Source organism: Acomys minous (assembly GCF_964271855.1).
Source record: "Acomys minous genome assembly, chromosome: 2".
NCBI lineage: Eukaryota > Metazoa > Chordata > Mammalia > Rodentia > Muridae > Acomys > Acomys minous.
In genome coordinates, this window is record NC_140484.1 from 49,286,828 (window position 1) to 49,308,229 (window position 21,402).

The following is a 21,402-nucleotide window of genomic DNA, read 5'->3' on the forward strand; positions in this document are numbered from 1 at the left end:
GGTTGGAATTCTGTGTTGTTTCCACAGAGATAGAGAACCCTCACCCCCCACCCCGGGGGCGGGGCCGCTTTGTCATAGGGACCTGGGTCCAGCAATAGAGACTTCCTGGAGAGCGGACCTTGGAAGAGAACTGGGAAAGCTAAAAGCTCCGGTGTTTTTTGCCCCGTGGCTGTGATGAAGCCTTGGGTGGGAGGTGGGAAGGACCAAAATTAAGATCGCCATAATATAGAAGAGGAATGAGAAAGCTGAAGGTGGGCATGAGGTGATATGCTGTTTGGACTCAGGTCCTGGGGACTCTGAACTCAGAGTTTTGGAGTATGGGGCACAGGGTTGGGCCCCAGAACCAACCCCCCCCCCCCACTCACCCTATTTTTCCTCCTCTTTTCATTTTCCTACCAAGCATCCTATCCCAGTGTTGAATTTGGAGTCTAATTGCCTAAGGAGCCAGGGAAGGAAGAAATTGGCGTCTCTAGCGATTGGTCCAGCAGCCGCGGGGCACAGGTGGCAGGTACATGAGGGAACATCAATACTTTTGAGGAGCCAGGGTGCCTTTTCTTTTTCTGTTTGGTCAGATACTAAACCTGGGAGCTGTGTCAGGAGGTATCGGAGCAGCTAGCTCCTCCTCCCACCCTCGGGGTTATTAAACCCTCAGGGTTAGGTCAGAAACCAAGCAGTCCGGGCGATGGGCTGCCCCCTGCTGGGCCGTCCTTAGGTTGCGGGCTGCAGGTTGGGAGCGCAGTGGGGGTGCGTGTACTTGTGCGTGTACACGTGGCTTAGAGTGGGGGAGTTAGGCCTCCACATCCATTTCCGAGTCTGAATCAAGCTTCCTCTTTGCCCCTTCCCCCAATCTTCTTGCTCTCCCTTTTCTCCCACCGCCTCTGCACATGTCCCTTTAGAAATAAAAACACTTATTTTGTGGGCGGGAGAGGAGGGTGTCCAGCTTTCCCCCTGCCTCCTCCTGAGTACCCCTTATCTTTGGCCCACGCAGCTTTCAGGAGTCTGTGCAGCTTTGGAAGAAGGGGGCTATAGCCGGGTCCCTCCCGTTGCTGTATCACGCTTTTTGCGTTCCTGCCTAGCTTGCCTAGGTCTCCCCTTACCAATTGGAGAAACTGAGGCACAAGGGAAGAAGGGAGGCAGCGCGAGGAGAAGCGCTCCCTCCCGGCTCGCTCACCACCCCCGCATTCGCGCCGGATTTAGCCGCAGGGAGGCTGGGAACATTGTCTTTATTTTAAGCCGCCGAGTGCGGCACGAACGCGGCTGCTCCCGACAAAGGGCTTCGCTAAGCGGCTGCAGGCGGCGCACGTGGGGGTCCGGCCCGGCCCCCTTGTGACCCCCCCCCCCTCTCCAGCTGCCTTGACCCTCTTCGGCTTTCTTTTGTCTGTTGAGGTGGGGGCTGGGCCTATACAGGACTCCGGGTCTGCGCTCTTGCTAGTTGCTATTTTTGATCAGCGTTGGATGACTCGGCCCAATCATAAATACTTCTAAGTAGAAAAATAGTGATGCTGTCCTGGGTTCGAATCCAACTTTAGGTTGGTTCATTCGAACTGCTCGACAAGTTAGAGCTTGTGTCTAGGTCTGTTTAATCATTGACATGGATAGAAGTACCGCCCTTGCTGCGGCAGTTACAAAGGGTGGCACCTTCAGCGTCTAAAAGAGAAAGCTATCATTGTTAGTTATAATAGGTATTGAGCGCTTACTCCCGCCAGGCGCTGCTGCTAAGCGCTTTTCACGAATTAACCTGTCGCTCGCTCGCTGTTCCGAGTGGTAGGCTTTCTTACTCCCATTTTACAGGCTGAATAGATTCACAAAACGGCACGTGCCCCTGGCTTTGTGGAGGGTTCAGTGTGACTGAACGATCCTGGGGTTGGGAACCAGGTGGCGGCTCGCAGGCTGCAGTTTGAAGGAAAGGCTAGTATTTTCCTTAAAAAATGTAACATTCTATTGATCGCGTATGTGTAGGCGCGTGTGTGTATAACATGCCATAGAGCTCAGGTGGAGGTTAGAGGAAACCCTCCAGGGGTCGGCTCTCTCCTTCCATCTGCGGGTCCTGAGGATTCAATTTAGATGTTAAGATAGTCCCCCCTCCCCCCAAAGGCCTCCATGGGGGCGGGGCGGGGGCGGAGTGCTCGCGTAGAGCGCTGCACCTCGCTAAGCCTTCAGGACGCAGCTTCCATTGTGCTAAAGGGTGGAGGCCTCGGGAGGGAGATTCACTCTTCTTGTTTTGCGCGGCCTGTGGTGTGCAGGTGATGCTGAGGGACCTTGCTGAGGGCAGCGGGCCAGAGGTGGGCCAGAGTTGTCACCACTCCCTAAGGCAGCCAGACGACGTGACAGCGCGCCTCCTCACTTCTTCCGCTGCCTGAAGTCTTAACTTTCCCAGACCTTCCTCTCCACTCCAACCAGACTTTCTAGATTTAAAAGGAAAAGCTACAATCCAGAGCGGGGCCGAGGATGGACCAGGGCAGACGCAAGTCACAACACGATTTTGGGTCAAGAAATCGAGGTTTTACTGTCTGATTCTTAAGATGAACGAACGTAGAGACACAGTCTCAACCGATTGGTCACCTTCCTAGGCCAGTAGAGTCTGGCTCCTGTTGGCTGGGTCATGACCGGGAAGCAGTCCCTGTCTATCCCCCGTCTCACAGCCTAGGGCTGTCAGGGACCTGGGTCCAGCAGAGCACTCCCTGACCCTCAAGGGCCACTTGGTTTCTGCTGTAGATTTAGGTGGCCCCTGGCACTGGGAACTTGAGGCAACCCCAGTCGGAACCTTAGAACTGTGTTCTCATAAGGTATCTTTAAACAGCCCTTATTCCTGCCCATGAGGACAGGACTCAGAGCTCAGGTCACTGCCTTGGGGTTGGCTGCAGCCTAGAAGCGTGGACCAGATCCAGGGAAAAAGTAATCCTCCTGTGCCAAGCCGTCTTGTCAACTCTCGTTATAGCCAAAAGCCGCTCGGAAATTGATTAATTTTTCCTTGGTCACTGGACATAGGATCTCAACGCTCCCACGGGGTAGACTCACCTTGGCCCAGACCTAGCTCCAAGTGAAATTGCTGCTTAGGAGTCTGACGTAGATCCGGACTTCAGGGTCTTCAAACTTTTCCCTTTATGGGGGTTGGGTGTGGGTGTGGGGTCCTCTCCCCTGCTCCTGTTGTTCTTTCCCCTTTCCTCACATTTCCCCCAACAACCCAACCCCGAACCCAGATGAGATTACATCTCATGTGTTGTTGTTACGGTTTCTACTGCTGCCACAAAAACACCATGACCAAAAGCAAGTTGGGGAGGAAAGGGTGTATTCGGCTTTAACTTCTATATCATAGTCTGTCATTGGAGGGACTCAGGACAGGAACCTGGTGGCAGGGCAAAGGCCATGGAGGGAGGGAACGCTGCTTACTGGCTTGCTTCCAAGGCTTCTTCAGCCTGATTTCTTAGAGAGTCCAGGGCCACTAGTCCAGGGGTGGCCCCACCCACAATGGACTAGGCACTCCCCCATTGGTCATTAGTGGCCCCACCCACAATGGACTAGGCCCTCCCCCATTGGTCATTAGTGGCCCCACCCACAATGGACTAGGCCCTCCCCCATTGGTCATTAGTTGCAGAATGCCTTACAGCTGGATCTCACGGAGGCATTTCCTCAACTGAGGCTCCTTCCTCTCTGATGACTCTAGCTTGTGTCAACTTGACACACAAAGCCAGCCAGTACACCATATGTAGAGCAAAACCTCGAAATCCAACACAGTGAGGGAGGAGAAGGACCCAAAGAACCTTGGCCTTGCACAGGCTGATCGAGTATGAAGTCGGCCAGGAGAGGGAGTGGGCAGCCCTACCCTTCGCAGCCCTTCGTCCCTCCCACTGCATCCAGTGTTGGGGTACCCAGCATGGGTGCCTGGGGTTGGATGGCACGAACCCATTTTTTCCCTCCCCGGAAGGAAAACAGTAATGCTTTCCGATTGGAGGTTCATAAGGAGAGGTACATCACTACCACCCCAAAGGTGAGAGAAGCTGGCTGGCCTTCACTGCACATGTTCTGGCTATACAGTTCATAAACTGTTTCTAACTTCTTGTATATGCATCCATGTATGTATGTGTGTGTGTGTGTGTGTGTGTGTGTGTGTGTGTGTGCTCTGGCAGGTGCAGGCACACTGGAGCCAGGGCATCCATGTGCAGGTCAGAGAACAGCCTGAGGGCGTTAAGGCTCGTGGCTTGCCTGTCTCTAGCCCCATATTCACAAACTCTTCACAACGGTCCCATTTTACTGATAGATATCAGACCTGGGCGGTTAGGTTAATTCAGTCCGCTGTCTTTACCCCATCACAGTGTGTGGTTTTCTCTCTTTTGTGTTTGTTTGTTTATTGTTGTTGTTGTCTTGGTTTTGGTTTTGGTTTTTCGGAGACAGGGTTTCTCTGTGTAGCCTTGGCTGTCCTGGACTTACTTTGTAGTCCAGGCTGGCCTCAAACTCACAAATATTCCTGCCTCTGCCTCCCAAGTACTGGGATTAAAGGTATGTACCACCACCGCTGCCAGGCCAAAATTTGTGGTTTTGCTCTCAGCTTGGAGCCTAATTAGCAGGAAGCCCTCTTTACCATTTGTAAGAAAAAAAGGACATTCCTGGAAACCTAAGCCAAAGTCCCTCCTGCCCTTCAGTCTGCAGTAATAATAACAACAGCAACAACAATTATTATTATTTTGAGACAAGATTTCATGTAGCCCAGGCTGGTGTCAAACTTGCTCTGTGGCTTGAACTTCTCATCCTTTTGCCTGTGAGGATCACAAAGGTATAATCGCCACACTGGTGTTACGTGGTGCTTGGGGTAGAACCCAGGCCTCTTGGCCTTCTAGGAAGTGCTGAGCTCCGCAGCCCCACTAGTCAATGGAAGTTGCATGCATGAAGTATGTGCTGGCTTGGTTTGGAGTGTTTTACATGTTTTTCACTAATTCAAAATGTGTGTGTGTGTGTGTGTGTGTTTTTTTTTAAGAAAAAGCAGGATCTCACTGTGTAGCCTTGACTTTGAACTTACAGAGAAGTGGAGTTGGTTCTGCAAACTGCCTGAATAGGCCCTGGGCTCATCCCAGCCATCCTCGTGGGGATCCTTTGCTAACTGGGGACAGCTCTCTAGAGTGTCGCTAACTTGAAACTCACACCGTACAGCCCACAACTTGTCTTCTTCCTCCAGCCTTGTGCCCAGCACTGTGCTCAATCCTGGGAAGGGAACAGAAGCCAGAGAGAGATGTCGTGAGGCTTCCGGATGAGCGGGATTGGAAGAGCTGCTCTCGGGAATGCTTTCAGGAGCACCAGAGCCCACGGGTTACCTGGGAATCTGAGTGGGGAAAGGCGAGGAAAGGCAGAGGGGTGGTCAGTAGAAGTTGGACCCAGTAAGGAGGCTGTAGGCCTGGTGGAGGAGGAAGGCACGCTTTAAGAAGGCCCATTATGGCCGGGCGGTGGTGGCGCACGCCTTTAATCCCAGCACTCGGGAGGCAGAGGCAGGCGGATCGCTGTGAGTTCAAGGCCACCAGCCTGGACTACAAAGCAAGTCTAGGACAGCCAAGACCACACAGAGAAACCCTGTCTCAAAAAACAAAAACAAAACAAAACAAAACAAACAAAAAACCCCAAACAAACAAAAACAAACAAACAAACAAACAAAAGGCCCATTATGCCTTTCCAGGCTGCCCAAGGACAGACCCAAAAGGGATTGTTCTTGATTCTTTGTGTAGCCTTGTAGACCAGGTTGGCCTCGAACTCACAGTGATCTGCCTGCCTCTGCCTCCCAAGTGCTGGGATTAAAGGCATGAGCCACCACCACCTGGCTTCACAGAAGCCTTTTATGTCAACCTGCCCACCATCACTCTGTGTAATATGGATTCTCCTCTGCGCTACGTGGACATTGCCATCCCATGCAACAACAAGGAGGTCTGATGTGGTGGATGCTGGCCCAGGGAGCACTCCACACGCATGGCTCTCTATCCCATCAGCACCCGTGGGAGGTTATGCCTGATCTTTAAACTACAGAGACCCAGCGGAGATTGAGAAGGAGGAGCAGGCTGCTGCTGAGAAGCCCGTGACCAAGGAGGAATTCCAGGGCAAATGGACTGAACTAGCTTCTGAGTTCACTGTTCAGCCAGAGGTGGCAGACTGGTGTGAGGGTGTGCAGGTACCCTCCGTGCCCATCCAGCAGTTCCCCACTGAGGACAGGAGCACCCAGCCAGCCACTGAGGACTGGTCAGCAGCTCCCATAGCGCAGGCCACCGAGTGGGTTGGAGCTACCACTGAGTGGTCCTGAGCTGCTCTGCAGACACCTGAGCAAAGGGGGGAAAGGTGGAGGGGAAAACAGTTCCTAAAAGGAGGGGGGGGGGAGAAGTTATATAACAGGACTGGAGAGATGGCTCAGAGGTTAAGAGCACTGGCTACACTTCAAGAGGTCCTGAGTTCAATCCTCAGCTACCACATGGGGGCTCACAACCATCTATAATGTGATCTGATGCCCTCTCCTGGCCTGCAGGGTTACAAGCAAGCAGAGCACTGTGTACATAATAAATAAATAAATCTTAAAAAAAAAAAAAAGAAAAGAAAAGAAAAGAAAAGTTCTATAACATGTTAGGGCACCAGAATGGGCCTAAGTGTGACTGGTGGCAACCCTAGGAGAGAGGGAGTCACGGCTTCCCTCCCAGGTCTGTTAATCTGTCCACACAGATGAAGGCAGCAATAGGCAAGATGGGGCCAAGCTACTCTACCATGTCTCATGCTCTCCGAAGATAGTTCACCTCGAGTTCGCCTGAGTTCTGTCTCCCTCCTCAGAGCCCTCTTCTCCTTCAAACTTTAGTCTCCAGGGAAGGGAGAGTGGGAGACTCAGCTAGCAAAGTCTACCTTTCAGATGCCAGTAGGTGTTACACCAGCAGGAGAAGCCTCCGTAGCTTTTCTCACAGGAAACTGTTCTAGCTGGGTGGTTCAGTTGTTTGAGATGTCTGCCTAGCAAGCCTGGAGAGCTGGGTTTGATGCCTGGAGCCCATAGAGAAGATGAAAGGAGATAGCTGACTCCATAAAGTTGTCCTCTGAGTGCCACATGCACGCTGTGGTATGCGTGCCCTCTGTTGTGTAGGAGCGTGCATACACACATGCCACACCCCCCCATTACAAGAATTAAAAATTAAAAAAAAAAAAAAAAAAGGGAGGACCTGCAAGATAGTTCAGTGGGCAAAGGAGATTGCGACCAGGCCTGAATGGCCTGCGTTCAATCCCTAGGGTCCACAGGATGGAAAGAGAATAGCAACTCCTACAAGTTGCCCTTTGACCTCTACATGTGCCCTGTGGCATGCCCCCAAATAAATGTAAGCTAGTCCCCTAAAAAAAAAAAAAAAAAAAAAAAAAAAAAGAAAAGAAAAGAATCAACTCAGGAAACTAGGAGGGCTTTCTTTCCTGTGGGAACCTACCAGAGCCTTTCAGTGTCAAATGTGTTTTGTTTTGAGACAGGGTCCCAGAGAGCCTTGGACTTCATATGCAGCGAAGGATGACCTGGGCTTTCTGATCTTCCTGCTTTTATCTCCCATGTGCTGGGATCACAGGCGCAGGACGCCGGGCCTTCCTTTCTGTAGGGTCTTTTTGATGTGGAGTGTTTCACTGGCCTGGCTGCTGAGGATCACTCTTGGGTCACCCCTTCCCCCCCACTAGGTACAGAGAAACCCTCCTTCCCTGACACAGGATAGCTGGAGGCCCGAATTCCTCCCTTCAAGGGCTTCCTCCCCAGGCCTCCACCTTTCCTGGATGCTTCCCACCTCAGGGTTGTTTCCCTTGCTCTCCTCAGGATGCTCTTTCTTTGTGTGCCAGGATTCCTGTGGCCTCCTTGTTTAGCTCAATTGAAGACTCAGACCAGTCCTGCTTTCCTTCCTAGAGTTTTTTCAGTGACCCCCGAGGCCATGGATTTGAGGTCTCCCCGCAGAGCTCAGCATGGTGGTTACCCTCACAAACAGACTGTAGTCTCCTTGTCCTCAAGCAACAGGCTCTAGCACGAGAGTGTTTGTTTGCCAGCTCTAAACACACACCTCCAGGCCCCAGTCTTACTTCCAATCCGTGGCATCTAGTGTTCCTCTTCAAAGTGGTTTCTGAGATTCCGGGCTCTTAAGGGTTAAGAGGCAGCCCTTCCTCTCTCCAGCTGCAGCTGCACCCGCAGCCTACTTGGTTTTTGGGCCTGGGCCAGATGAGGACAAGTATTTAGAGTAATCCCACCCCATCCCCAGCCTGGTTCAAGGAAAGGGAACCCCTTGTAGGCAAACAGGAACAGCTTAGGCAGGTAAGTGGGATGTCGGGGTGGAGAGCTAGGTTGTTTTAGTTGATTTTCTTTTGTCAGTAACACAATACCACAGACTTGGTGAATTACAAAGAAAGGAAGTTTATTTTGGCTTATGGTTCTGGAGATCTAAGGTTGAGGGGCTGTCCTCCTCCCAACCCCCCTCCCTCCACAGGCCAGATTATCACATGATAAGAGGTACAGAGTACTCATCTCATGCATGTGTGTGCCCATTGGTCTCCATTTTCTTAGAAAGATGCCAGTATTAAATCGTGGGGGAGGGGCTCCACACTGATGACATCATCTAATCTTTTGTTTAATTTTTAAATTAAATTGTGTGTGTGTGTGTGTGTGTGTGTGTGTGTGTGTGTGCGTGTGTGTGTGTGTGTGTGTGTAGGTCTGAGAACAACTTGTAGGATTTGTGCGCCCCAGTGATTGACTCCTTTACCCACTGAGCCATCTCCACAGCTCACCACTCTCTAATCCCACTCACTTCCCAATGTTTGCATCTCTAAGCATTAGAGTGGGTTTGTTTTCATCCCTTTGATCCCTCCTTGAAGGGGGTTAATTTCAACTTGAATTCTGGAGGGAACAAGCCATATTGAAACCCTTGCATTCTGTCCCAGGTCCCCTGAGATGGTTAAGGTTGTCACTTACAGGATTTAGAGACAAACCTTCCTGAGAAGTTACCTAGATGAGTTTAACGAGGTGGGAGGGCCTACCTAGGTGTGGGCAGCAGCATGCCCCGAGGCTGGGCTTCTAGACTGCAGAAAAAGGCCCAAGCTAGCTGAACACCAGCAGTCTTCTTCCCGTGCTTCCTGACGGTGGCTGTGACGAGCTGCCTACCCTCTCGCTGCTGTGGTGGTATCTCTGCTACAATGCTCTGTTCTCTGGATCTATTGTGGGACCGAACAGAGACCATTTTGTATCAGGCCCCCATCTTGTCCCCTTTGTGATCTCCCGCCTTCCCCCAAGTTCTCGCAAAACTCACAAAAGTACACCTGGTACACCAGAAACTTGCACCCGGGCCCAGCCAATCAGGTGCAGGCGGGACAAGACCACAATGTCAAATAGATAAAAATCTCCCCTTGAGGCTTAGCCCAAGCCCCCCCCCCCCAACCCTCTACCTCAACCAGCTTTCAGGCCAGCTCTCCTGTAACTCCCTTACCCAATCATGTAACGCCAAGGCTTGGGAAGTCCTGCTTGCGGTTTTTGCCTTTATAAACCTAAAACCCTAAAGAGTCTGGGCCGAGCCAGAATAAACCCTTCTCTCTTCAAGTGGGTTTTGCCAGATATTTTATCATAGTGATGAGAAAAGCAACCAGCTCATCCCCAAGATTCTTCCTACAAATATGGGAATTATTTTTTATCAAATAGGTTCTTCTTCTTACCTTGTTCTATCTAGCAATCAGTGGAAGAGTCCAGCTTTCAAGACCATCTGAGGCTCCAAGCAAATGCTTTTAGCTCTGAACCTGCAAAGCCAAACCAACTTATTTACCTCCAATGCACAGCGGTAGGACAGACACAAATGTACACTCTGCGATGACTGATCTTGGTTGTCACAGTGAAGGAATGCCTCAGCCAGATGGGCTTGTTGGCGTTCGGTGGGGGCAATTTTCTTGATTGCTAATTGATGCACAAGGGTTTGGATTGCTGCAGAAAATTCGGTCCCATTGTGAACCCCGAGATTGTGAACTGTAAAGCACTCTTTCTTGTTTGGTGTGGTTGAGCCCTAACACACACCTTTAATCCAAGAACTTTTCATTTATTGTAAACAGGTGATTAAGGTGTGGTTCAGCCAGCCTTAGCACACACCTTTAATCCAAGACCTTTCTGTACACAGGATTTGATAAAGTTAACCCCGGGTCAAGAGGCAGAGCAAGAAACCAGCTGACAGGGATTAAAGAGTAGAAGGGACTTTGAGTTGAAGGATGCTTATGACAGTGTGGATAAGAAGAAAGGCCTTTTGAGCTCTGAGCTAGCAAGCTCTTTGGCTTTTCATGTTTTGGCTTCTGGGCTGTCCGCTGAGTGGTGAGCTCTTTGGGTTTTCCTCTGGGAGGTAAGCTGAGTAGGAAGGTCAGCTGGGTGCTTTCTCTGCCTCTCTGAGCTAGCAGGTTTTCACCCCAGCATCTGGCCTGTGAACCTTTACTTGGATATTTATTTATTTATTTGTCTGTTTATTTATTTAGTATACAATGACCTGCCTGCATGTACTCCTGCATGCCAGAAGAGGGCATTAGATCACATTTATAAACGGTTGTGAGCCACCGTGTGGTTGCTGGGAATTGAACTCAGGACCTCTGGAAGAGCACACAGTGCTCTTTAACCTTTGAGCCATCTCTCCAGCCCAGGGGATTCTCAGGTTTTGAAACAGCATCGGATCCCTGTGGATGGTACCACGCTTCGGCAGATAGGCCTGGTATGTATAGGAAAGGTATCTGAGCAAGTCAGAAGGAGCAAGCTAGTAAGCGGCGTTCCTCCACCATCCCTGGTTCAGTTCCTGCCTCCTTGAGTTCCTGCCCTGGCTGCCCTTGGCGATGGGCTGTAAGCCAAATAAACCTTTTCCTCACTAAGTCGCTTTTGGTCAAGGTTTTATCACAGCAACCGAGAAGCAACTAGGATAGGCTCCCAGAAAAGAGCGATAATCTCAAAGCCAGACTGAAATCCCACAGGGAAGACATTGCATCCTACATCTCCGAGTCTGTTATCTTGTGCACATTGTATGAGGGGCTCGGCACTGGGCTGACCTTCCTCTGGCTTTGCTGACGGCAGTCTAAGTCACAACTGTCTAGGGAGGGGCAGCCATGTGTTGTTGTCAGCGGCCTTCCTGGGTGGGTATGGCTGGACGTACCCTCTTTCTGGGGTCCTCGTTCCCAAGGCTAGGTGTCACCTCACTGGCCATTCTTCAAATCAACCCCGTGGTAACCTTCTGCCTGGCCTCCAAAGCTTTCCTGTGAAATCTGTGTGGGAGCCACCATGGCTCTTACACGCCGTGTACCTGACCCTGAGGTTTGCTCTGTACAGACACTCACCTAGGCTAGTTTGATGGAGCAGTTGGCTGGAAAGCTAAGTTCCGGAGGCGGCTCTGGGCAGTGCACCTGTGGGAAGTAGCCTTCAGCCCTTGAACAAATGTGGGAGGTTTAGGCCTCTTGGCCCAGGAGGAGAGGAGTGGCCTTGAAGAGTTCTGAGACATCACTGAAGCCTTGCTCCTCACTTGTCTTACGAGTTAGCCTATGATTTTTGTTATCTGTGCCAGTCTCTAGCCCGAAATCTCTCCTGAACATGCTTCTTGCTTTTTGCCCTGATCAAGCTGTGAATCTTCTACCTTTTTTTCACTTTTTTATTTCACTGAAAAGCTGACTAAGACAGTCTGAGTGTTTTGTTGTGAAATTTCCACTCAGTGAGCTAGGGTGGTATCTGTAAGTTTAACCTTTCCGCAAAGTCATTTTTGTTTTCTTTTTGTTTTTGTTTTTGTTTGTTTGTTTGTTTGTTTGTTTTTGCTTTGGTTTTTGAGATAGGTCTCTTTATAGAGTCCTAACTCTCCTGGAGGTTGCTATGTAGTTTGGGCTGGTCTCGAACTCACAGAGATCCTCCTGCCTCTGACTCCGAAGTGTTGGGATTAAAAGTGCGTACTACCATACCCTGGTTCCACAAAGCCTTATAATACGGAAGGACGTACTCACATTCTTTTCCGTGGTGTAATTTGGGTGACCTTTAATTCAGTTTCCAGTGGGACCTCATTTACACCTGAGGCCCCTCTCCTCCTTGTCTCTTGAGCCCTCACTATAGTCACCCACGGTGCTCCATGCATCATGCAATTTTTATACCATTCTCTGGTGTCTCCTCCGGCTCCCTGCATGCTGTTCCTCCTTACTCCCTTCTTGGTGTTCCTTCCTTATCTCCCCTCTCTCTAAACTTTGGAGAATCTGGCCTCAGCCTGTGGTCCTCCACAGCCACTGCCAGGTGAATTTATGTCACCCACACATTGATGATTTCCATGTTTATGTGGCCAGTCTGGGCTCCCCACTGAACACTGCAGTTGCAGATCTCCTCATCTGTGAAAGGGGATAGTGACAGCTCCCCATCGTAGGATTCAGGCATGGGAAATGCTGGGAGAGCTCATGGCTCAGGGTGAGTACTGTGGCTTTAATTTTTTCTATTAACTTTTTTTTTCTTTTCTCTTTCTTTCTTTCTTTCTTTCTTTCTTTCTTTCTTTCTTTCTTTTTTTGTGGTGGTGGTGGGAATGAAACTCAGGGCTTTACTCTTGCTAGGCAAGCACCCCACCACTGAACTGTACCCCACTTCATGGTGCAGCTGTGATTGCTGTTATCACTGTCATTTTTCCTGCCAGCCGGCTCCATTTGGATGTCTGGAATCATCTCCAACATGACTCATCTCAAGCTCCAAACTTGTGCTATCTGCTGCATTGTCTCGCTCGGTAGATGACGACCGGGTCCTCCCAGAAACTCGGGACAAAAATCTTGGAGTCGTCTTGTCTTGCTTCTTTCTCTCATATCCCAAATCAGATTCATTAGGGAACTCATTGTCTCTCCCTGGAATATATTCAGAGGGTGGCCACTGCGGCCTTTGCCTGTGTCATTCTGAATCGTTGCTTCCACACTGTCTTCTTGCTTCTACCCAGGTTGATCTGTGCTTTGCTTTCCACCCTGCCTTTTTTTCTTGTCCTTTTCTTTTCTTTTTACCCTAACCCTAACCATAACCCTAACCCTAACCATAACCTTAACTCTAACCCTAACCAAAGCCCTGGGCTTTGCTCTCAACACAGCATCTAGAAGATTCCCTCCTCCCCGCAGGACAGGGTTTTTCTGTGTAGCCTTGGCTGTCCTGGACTCGAACTCACAGAGATCTGACTGCCTCTGTCTTCCTGAATGCTGGGACTAAAGGCATGAGCCACCATGCCTGGCTCTGGTAGAAGGTTTGTTTTTTTGTTTTTTGTTTTTTTTAAATATGTGAGCTAAGTCACGTCTGGCAAGGCCCAGCCTTTCTGTTGTGGCCTGCGTGGCCTGTGGGCTCCCTCGGCTTCCTTTTGACTGCCTTCCTCGGCTCCCTCCACTATGTTTGCTGTTCTCAGATGTGTCAAACACTGTCTGCCTGCAGAACTTTCTGTCACTGTTGCTTTTGCCATAGCAAAACAAACAAACAAACAAACAAACAAACAAAACAACTTCCCACAACCAACCCCCCAAAACAGACACAAAACAGATCAAGTTTCTTTCTCTTAAAAATTAGCTAAAACATTTCTGTCCTGTTCTCCCTACTGCCTTTAAGTTTCTCTTATGTGTAGAGGATTTTGTCTGCACGTATGTGGTGCTCTCTGTGCATGAACTGCCTGTGGAAGCCAGGAGAGGGCGTTAGATCCCCAGACTGGAATTACAGGCAGTTGTGAGTTGGGAATGAAATTCTGGTGCTGTAGAAGAGCAGCCCGTGCTCTCAGGTGCTGAGCTCTCTCTCCAGCCCCATACTGTCAAGTTTCTACAGATGAAGATTAGGATAGAGTTTGCACAAAGGGTTGGAGTGAGCCATGTAGACAGGAGTCCTAGAGACCCCATTAGAGCCTAGATTACAGAAGTCCTTGGGGACTGGGGAGAGGACCCAGTGGGGAAAGTGATGGTCACTCAAGTGTGAAGATCAGAGTTTGAATCCCCAGAACATCTGTAAAAATCCAGAGTCAGCAGTGCACATCTGTAATCCCAGTGCTCCTATGGGGAGATGGGACGTGGAGGCAGGAAAACCCCTGGAAGCTTGAAGGCCAGCCAGGCTCGCTTACACAGTGCACAACAAGAGATTCTGCCTCAAACAAGGTGGAGGATTGATACCCGGATGTGTCCTCTTTTCTTTTTCTTTCTCTCTTTTTTTCCAACGGCTTCATTTTATTATTATTTAAAAAAAAAAAAGATGGTTGGGGGGTGGTGACTCATGCCTTTAATCCAAGCACTTGAGAGGCAGACAGGGCAGCCAAGGCTACACAGAGAAACCCTGTCTAGAAAAACAAAAAACAAAACAAAACAAAAACCCCAACAAAAAAAGATGTATTTATTATTATGTATACAATACTCTGCCTGCATGTACACCTGCAGGCCAGAAGAGGGCATCAGATTACATTATTGATGGTTGTGAGTCACCATGTGTTTGCTGGGAATTGAACTCAGGACCTTTGGAAGAGCAGTCAGTGCTCTTAAGCTCTGGGCACATGCTTGCCTCCACTCAAATACATGATCATGGACACACACACACACACACACACACACACACACACACACGCAAGTAAACAGAAGTTCTTGAATGTCCTTGACCTGCAGAAAAGTGTGTGTGTGTGTGTGTGTGTGTGCGCGCGCGCGTGCGTGCAAGGAAGGATTGAGAGCAGAGTAAACTGAGGGACAGAACGCAAGCACCACAGGTATTTTAATGCACTATTAAAACATGAAAATGAATGCTCGAAACTATGATAAAGTAAGAAAAATTTTAACCAATGGCCTATTTGGGCTAGGGTTAGAATGACGCAGAGAATTGAGTTCAAGAGTAGTGTCTCACTCACCTGACATTAGTCTGGGCCCTGGCTTGCAGGACAGTGGCTCCTGGTTCTTCCTGGATTGGGATGGGAGGCAGGGTTGGCTGTCTGGGAGGGGTTGGCTAGACAGGAACATTAGAAATAGAGGCTTGGCCTGGAGCATGGTGGCATCCATCTGGACAGGAGCTCCTGGCCTGTAAAACAAGTTAGTGAATCTTGTCTCAGAGGAACTAGAAAGCCCTTTTCGCATTGGCTGGGCAAAGAGCAAGGAGAGATGTGGCATTGACTCCAGATAGGCGTGCACGGCCAATGAGGCCCTCACCTGGGTCCTGGCCACTGCTAGGGCTCCTCATAGTTTTTACCCTTGGGTCCTTCCTGAAGTGAAAGTCAGAGTCCTCACAGGGACAAGGAGCCCTGGATTCTGTTCTGGGCTGTAGATCGTGGCCATCCTCCATCACTTGACCTCTCCAAGGCCGTCAATACTGGCTCCTTGCAGCCCAGGAGGGGCAAGGAAGGAAGGATGGGGCCAACGTCAGCAACTCTCCTATGATCTTCCTAGTGTGTTAGGCTTACCAGCTCTGCGCTCTCCAGATACAAATCACAGCCAAGCCCAGAAATGGATGAGAAAGACAGGCCATGTGCCTGACTTCTGAGACAAAGCTGGCCCAGGTATGAGGTGACAAACTGCTTTTTAAGGCAGGACCTGGCCTGGAGGGGAGGGATTCCTGCCCCTTCCCCCAGTACTCTTTTTTTTTTCTCTTGGTTCCCAGATGTTTGACCCTGCTTCGGGGAGGGGGAGAATCCTTGGCTGCTGCCTTGATTTTAAGCCTGTTTTCTACTTTCACGGTCTGTTTTTGATTTTTGACACCCCCTCCCCGCCCGGTGCTGAGTTCATCATCTCAGTATCCAGTGCAGTGGTCTCCTGCACACTTTTCATGTTTATTTCACCTCGGTGTGATGCCCAGCGCCCAGTTCTTGCCCTGCTAAGTCAACAGTTGAATCAAATCGATACAAGTCATGTATCGCCTTGTGCGCGGTTAGTTTAATGCACTCAAACGGCCTTAGGTGACAGAACGCAGGCCACTCTCCCTTCTCATTTTGCTCAGCACTGTTTTAAAGCTGTTTTCCAGGACCCCGTGTGTTTGTTTGTGGCTGCATTGTGTGGTACGTTTTACCCAAACACTGCTAGTGATGGTTATTTAGATGACCGCTTGGACCCACAAACTTCAAACACATGGCGGCGAGTGACCCGGTAGCCACCACTTGTCGGTCTGTCTCTCTGTATGTGTGTGCGAGTGAAAGAGTGACTGTCTATTGCTTTCTAGAACGGCGACATGACTCCCACTAGCCATGCATGTGGGCTCTGTGGGGTTACAAGGCTCTTATTCCTATGAGCTCTCAGCTTTGTCCAGCTTTCTAATACTTGCATTTAAATTGGCTAGGAAGAAAGTGGGAAGTAATTTGTTTTGAAACTAGGGAATCTGGGTCTCTTCCCAGTTGGAGCTTGCTGTCTGACTGCTTGGTGGTGTGGTGGTGGGTACAGCGACATCGTAGGCCTTGTATGGTTAGCTTCGTGGATTCCTTGTCTGGAAGGAAAATTTCCTTTTCTTTACTCATGTTGTACTGGAGTCCTGGGGCCTTTTTTATTTGAAGCAGGGTCTCATGTAGCCTGTGATGGCCTTGAACTTGCTGTGTAGCCAGTGACGGTCTTGAAGTTCTGGTCCTCCTGACTCTACCTCCTGAGCACCAGGATTATAGTTTGTGGCGCCAGGGAACTTCCAGGCCTCCTGCATCAGCTTTGGGAGCACTGGCACTGCAGGTGGTGTCATCATCTGCCACCACAGCACATCTCTTCCCATATCCCCCACATTTTCTTTTCCTTTTTACACCTTCTCTCTTCCTTGGTCCCCCTCTTTCCCTCTTTTTTTATTTTGAGATAGCCTTGCTAACAGCCTAGAAGCCCTTGAACTAAGTCTCCTGTGTCTCTGCCTCCTGAGTGCTAGGCTTACAGGTACTTGCCACCATGTCTGGCACAATACGACACTCTTGTATTTATTTATTTATTTATGTTTATTTATTTATTTGAAAAGAGGTTCTCTGTGTCGCCTTGGCTGTCCTGGACTTGTTTTGTAGACCAGGCTGGCCTCGAACTCACATCGATCCACCTGCCTCTGCTTCTCGAGTGCTGGGATTAAAGGCCTGTGCCACCACTGCCTAGCATAATATGACACTCTTAATAGTGCTTTTATTTTTCAGTACAGACATCTGAATCAATAACTTTTATTTTAATTTAATTGTTTTGAGACAGGGTCTCTCTAGGTATCCTTGGCTGTTCTGGAACTCACTATGTAGACCAGGCTGGCTGTGAACTCCCAGAAAATCCACCTGCCTCTGTCTCCTAAGTGCTGGGATAAATGGTGTGCACCACCACCACATGGATCCAAAGTAACTTTAAATATCTATCTGTCTGTCTATCTATCTATCTATCTATCTATCTATCTATCTATCTATCTATGTATCCTTAAGATAAGCCAGACACTGACCTTGTCCCATGTCTTAAAAGAGAGTGGAGGTGGGACTGGAGGGCTAGCTTTGTGGTAAGAGCTCTTGCTGCTTTTCCAGAGACCCAAGTTTGGTTCCCAGCACCTACATCAGGTGGCTCATGGCCTTGTAATTCCAGTTCCAGGAGAGCCATCATTTCAGCCTCCATGGGCTTCCACACGCACATTCACACACCCACACATACACATACACATAATTAAAAACAATGAAAGAAAACCTTTAGTACTGTCTTTTTATTTTTTGTTTAGCTTTGTTGAGACAGGTATAGCCCAGGGGTGGCCTTGAACTCCTTGGCCCAGCCTGGTCTAGAAACTCAGCTTGCCTCTGCTTCCCCTGCTGCACCCCTCCCCCCCTCCCCTCTCCCCTTCCCCCCAGCACTGGGATAATGAGTGTAGAAGCCACAACATCTGGACACCTGGCTGCTTCTTTACATTTCTGCTGAAAATTGATGCGATGATCTTGGTTCCTTATTCTTCAAAGTAAGATTTAAAATTTAGCACAAAAGTTCCTGAGTTCCTAAAAATAATCCCAAGTAAAATTCTGATTATAGTACATTAAAGTCATTCCAAAGATGAGTACGAAATGTTTTCCATCTACTGACATTGTATTTACCATCAGAAAGAACTCTTAAAGTTTTTTCTCTCTGGATGGCTTGGGGACCCTTAATCACCTAGGTAGCACTGAGCTTTGGGTACTGTTCTGAGTAGTAAATGAATTTTCAAAACTATGTTTTTAGACAGTAGCTTCAACTTGTTGCTATTGCTGTTTTGATAATTTGATTTTCTTTCAATCCAATATCCTTGTATGACTCTTTCATTATTTTTAATTGTTTATTGATTTTGTTGGCTTAACTAGGTAAGTGGTCACATTCCTTTTAGGTAATGGCATTTTAAAGTCTTCTGCTTTAATTCTTAAATTTCTTGTATTTTTCTTCTTCAGTGGCGTATGTGTTAAGTCCCTAGTCTCATGTCAAACACTTGGCTCTACTGTTGAAGACACTGCACACAAGCAGCCACACTTGTCCTTTGTCCCCGTGCTGACTGGCTGGTTCACCCACTGGCCTCCCAGTCTTCAGATGAATGGCTAGGTTTTACTTTTTGAGACAGATTTCACTGTGTGTAGCTGTGGATGGCCTGGCACTCTCTTTGTAGACCAAACTGGCCTCAGACTCATAGAGATCCACCTATCTCTGCCTCCCAAGAGCCAGGAATAAAGGTGTGCTCCACCATGCCCAGTCTGCTAATTTGCTTTTATTTTTTTAATGTGTATGGGTGGTTTTCCTGTGTGAATACATACCTGGTGCTCTAAGAGGCTGAAAGAGGATGTCAGTTTCTCTGGATCTGGAGTTACAGAAGACTGTGAGCCACCCATGGGTGCTGGGAACTGTACCTTGCTCCTCTGAAAGAGCAAAGGGTGCTCTTAACCATGGAGCCATCTCTCCAGCCCCCTCCTTATTATTTTTTGAATTCTTTGGTGGTTTGTGTGAGTGTGAGTGTGTATGTGTGTGTGAGTGTGTGTGTGTTGAATGTGTGTGTGTCTGCCTACCTGCCTCCTTCCAGGGTATTCAAGTGACAGTTGATGAATTCCAACAGAGATTTCATTTGTTATAGGACTTTTGAGTTTCTGAATCATATTTGTAAATTTATAGCTACCTGAATTTTTAGGCAATGGAGGAGGCTTCAGAGGTCACTGAGGGGAAGAGGGCAGAGAGGTGGAGAAGGATTGGTGGCTGTTTTCCAAGGATTGGCTGAAGGAGGACGCAAGTGCCTGCTCAGCGTTTTTTCACTCTGCAGTGTATGCTGGAGGCATCTTCACTGTCGGCCGGTGGAGTCCTGGCCCAGTCAATGCTGTTTAGTGACACTTGTGAGATAGGTTTGCTCTTTTTTTTGACAAGAGAAAGGGCTGTTATTATTATGATTATCATTTCGCCTCAGCGTTGGTAGAGGGCACAGGCAAAAGCTGTGTGCAGAAGACAGTCTTTTATAAGCCGCACTCCTCTCCAGATAAGCACGACTTTATAAAAGTGTGTGAGGTGTCTTCATCCATGCAAAGCGGCCTTGTCCTTTCATAAGAAGATTCCATCAGAGTGCTGCAAGGATCTGCAATAGACATATTGCTCAGTGAGGCTGCGCTTAGAAACTGTGTGATAGATCGCGCTTTATACCAGCCAGGAACCGTGGGGCTATTCAGTAAATAGATTTTGAACAAATAACTAATTAAAAAAAAAAAAGCCAAAACAAGCAAACAAAAAAGAAAATAATAAAAAGGTTAAAAAAAAAACAACCTTTGTGTTAAATTTCGTATACATAGTGATAAAACCTAAAACCTCAAATGCACTTTTGAAGGACGTGTGGGCGAATAGTTTTGAATTGAAGAGAAGGAGAATTTCTTCCTGTTTTTGTTTTGCTTTGTTTTGGGGTGCTGGGGCTCAAACTCAGGGCCTTACGTAAGTGTTCTATCACGTTGCCAACCTTGGGAAGGCCTTCTGAACATAACCCGAAGCACAGAAAGTGAAATTAGGAAAAAAAAAAAAAGGAGCTGAGCGAGATGTCACATACCTGTAATGGAAGTTAGAGATAGGAGGATGACATGTTTTGAGGATTTCAAGCCCACCTGGGGTAGTGAGGCACTTTCTCAAAAACCAGGGCTTGGGTTGTAGTTTGAAGGTAGAGCATTTACCTATCCTAAGAAAGGCCTTTGGTTTAGCACTCAGCACAGACAGAGGGGTGGGGTGGGGGTAGGGGGGGGAGAAGAGAAGAAGGAGAAAGAGGAGGAGGAGGGGGAAGGAAGAGGAGGAGGGGAAGGAAGAAGAAACAAAGTTAACGCAGCATGGCCAGAGATGCAGCCGCTGACAGTGCTCATGGTACCCAAGGTGCCCATGAGACCTTGGCTTCTCTTCCCAGAATCAGAAGAGGGAAAAAAAAAACCCCAAAAGGATAGATGTGATTATATAAAGTAACAAAAGAACTTCCATTTTTATAAGAAACAATATATTTAAGTGACTCTTTTCAACCGGAGGTGGCGGCACACACCTGTTATTCCAGCACTGGGGTGCATGAAAGGGACGTCTCTAGGAGTCCCAGGCACTGTGAGCTGCCTCCACACAGCTTCTGGGAACTGAACTTGGGCCAGAGCGCCACAAGTGGCGAGAGGCAAGGAGAGTATTCCCCAGAACCCCATCGCTCCCCCTGTCTCATGGCAGACAAGTGGCAGGGCCGGCATTAAATATTTGAAATGATAAAATTAATTCATGTGAATGAACTTTAAAAAAAAAAAGCTGAAATAGTATAGCCATAACGATCTTTGCTCCTTAATTCAGCCCTGGCCGTCTCTCATCGTCTGGCCACACTCCCAGGCGTCACTCCTGCCAGCGCGCCCTGCCACGGAAACGATTTAATTCAGCGGGGGGGGGGGGGGAGGGGTAGTGTGCAAACAAGATTCCCCTTCAGGGAGGAAGAACTGGGGTCAAGGAGACTGACCCGTTGCAGGAAAGCCCCTCTCTCTTTCCGTTGCTCTACAACTAACCCACGAGGAGCACCTCTCTCCTTTTCGCCGCCGCCACAGAGCTTTCTCATCATTGCTGGAAGAAGATGCCTTTTGGGACGTCTGTTCAGCCCCTTTGCTGTCTCTGAGCTCTGACTGCCCACTCCCCCACGGCATCTGCAGTATTCCTATTCCAATGCACCTGCCTCTCCTTAGACACAACTAAAAGGCATCTGACTCCAGGATTGGTCTGTCGAATTACATTCTTATGAATTTGCAAATATGACTCAGACAAGCAGGACTTGTAAGGACATCTAAAGTTGGAGCTGAATAGCCGAATTTGTGCCAATGTAAAAGTATGGTGGAGAAAAGTAGAGAGAGGATGTGGGGGGTGGGGGTGGGGGGGGGAGAGCTAGATGGGGCCAGTGAAGGGAGGAGAAAGGGAAGAGAGAGAGAAAGAGGCACTATGACCTGGAGGTGGGAAAAGGAAGTGGAGGAGGGAGAGAAAAAAAAAAAAATGAAGGACCACAATCCAGGCATAGAGAAGTCA

The 21,402-nt window shown here is 48.8% G+C and overlaps 1 long non-coding RNA gene across 1 annotated transcript in view; it reads left to right on the plus strand.

Annotated features, from left to right (window-relative positions):
• LOC311586175 overlaps positions 1-21,402 on the plus strand; it is a 40,339-nt gene that overhangs the window by 16,028 nt on the left and 2,909 nt on the right. The window lies entirely within an intron of this gene.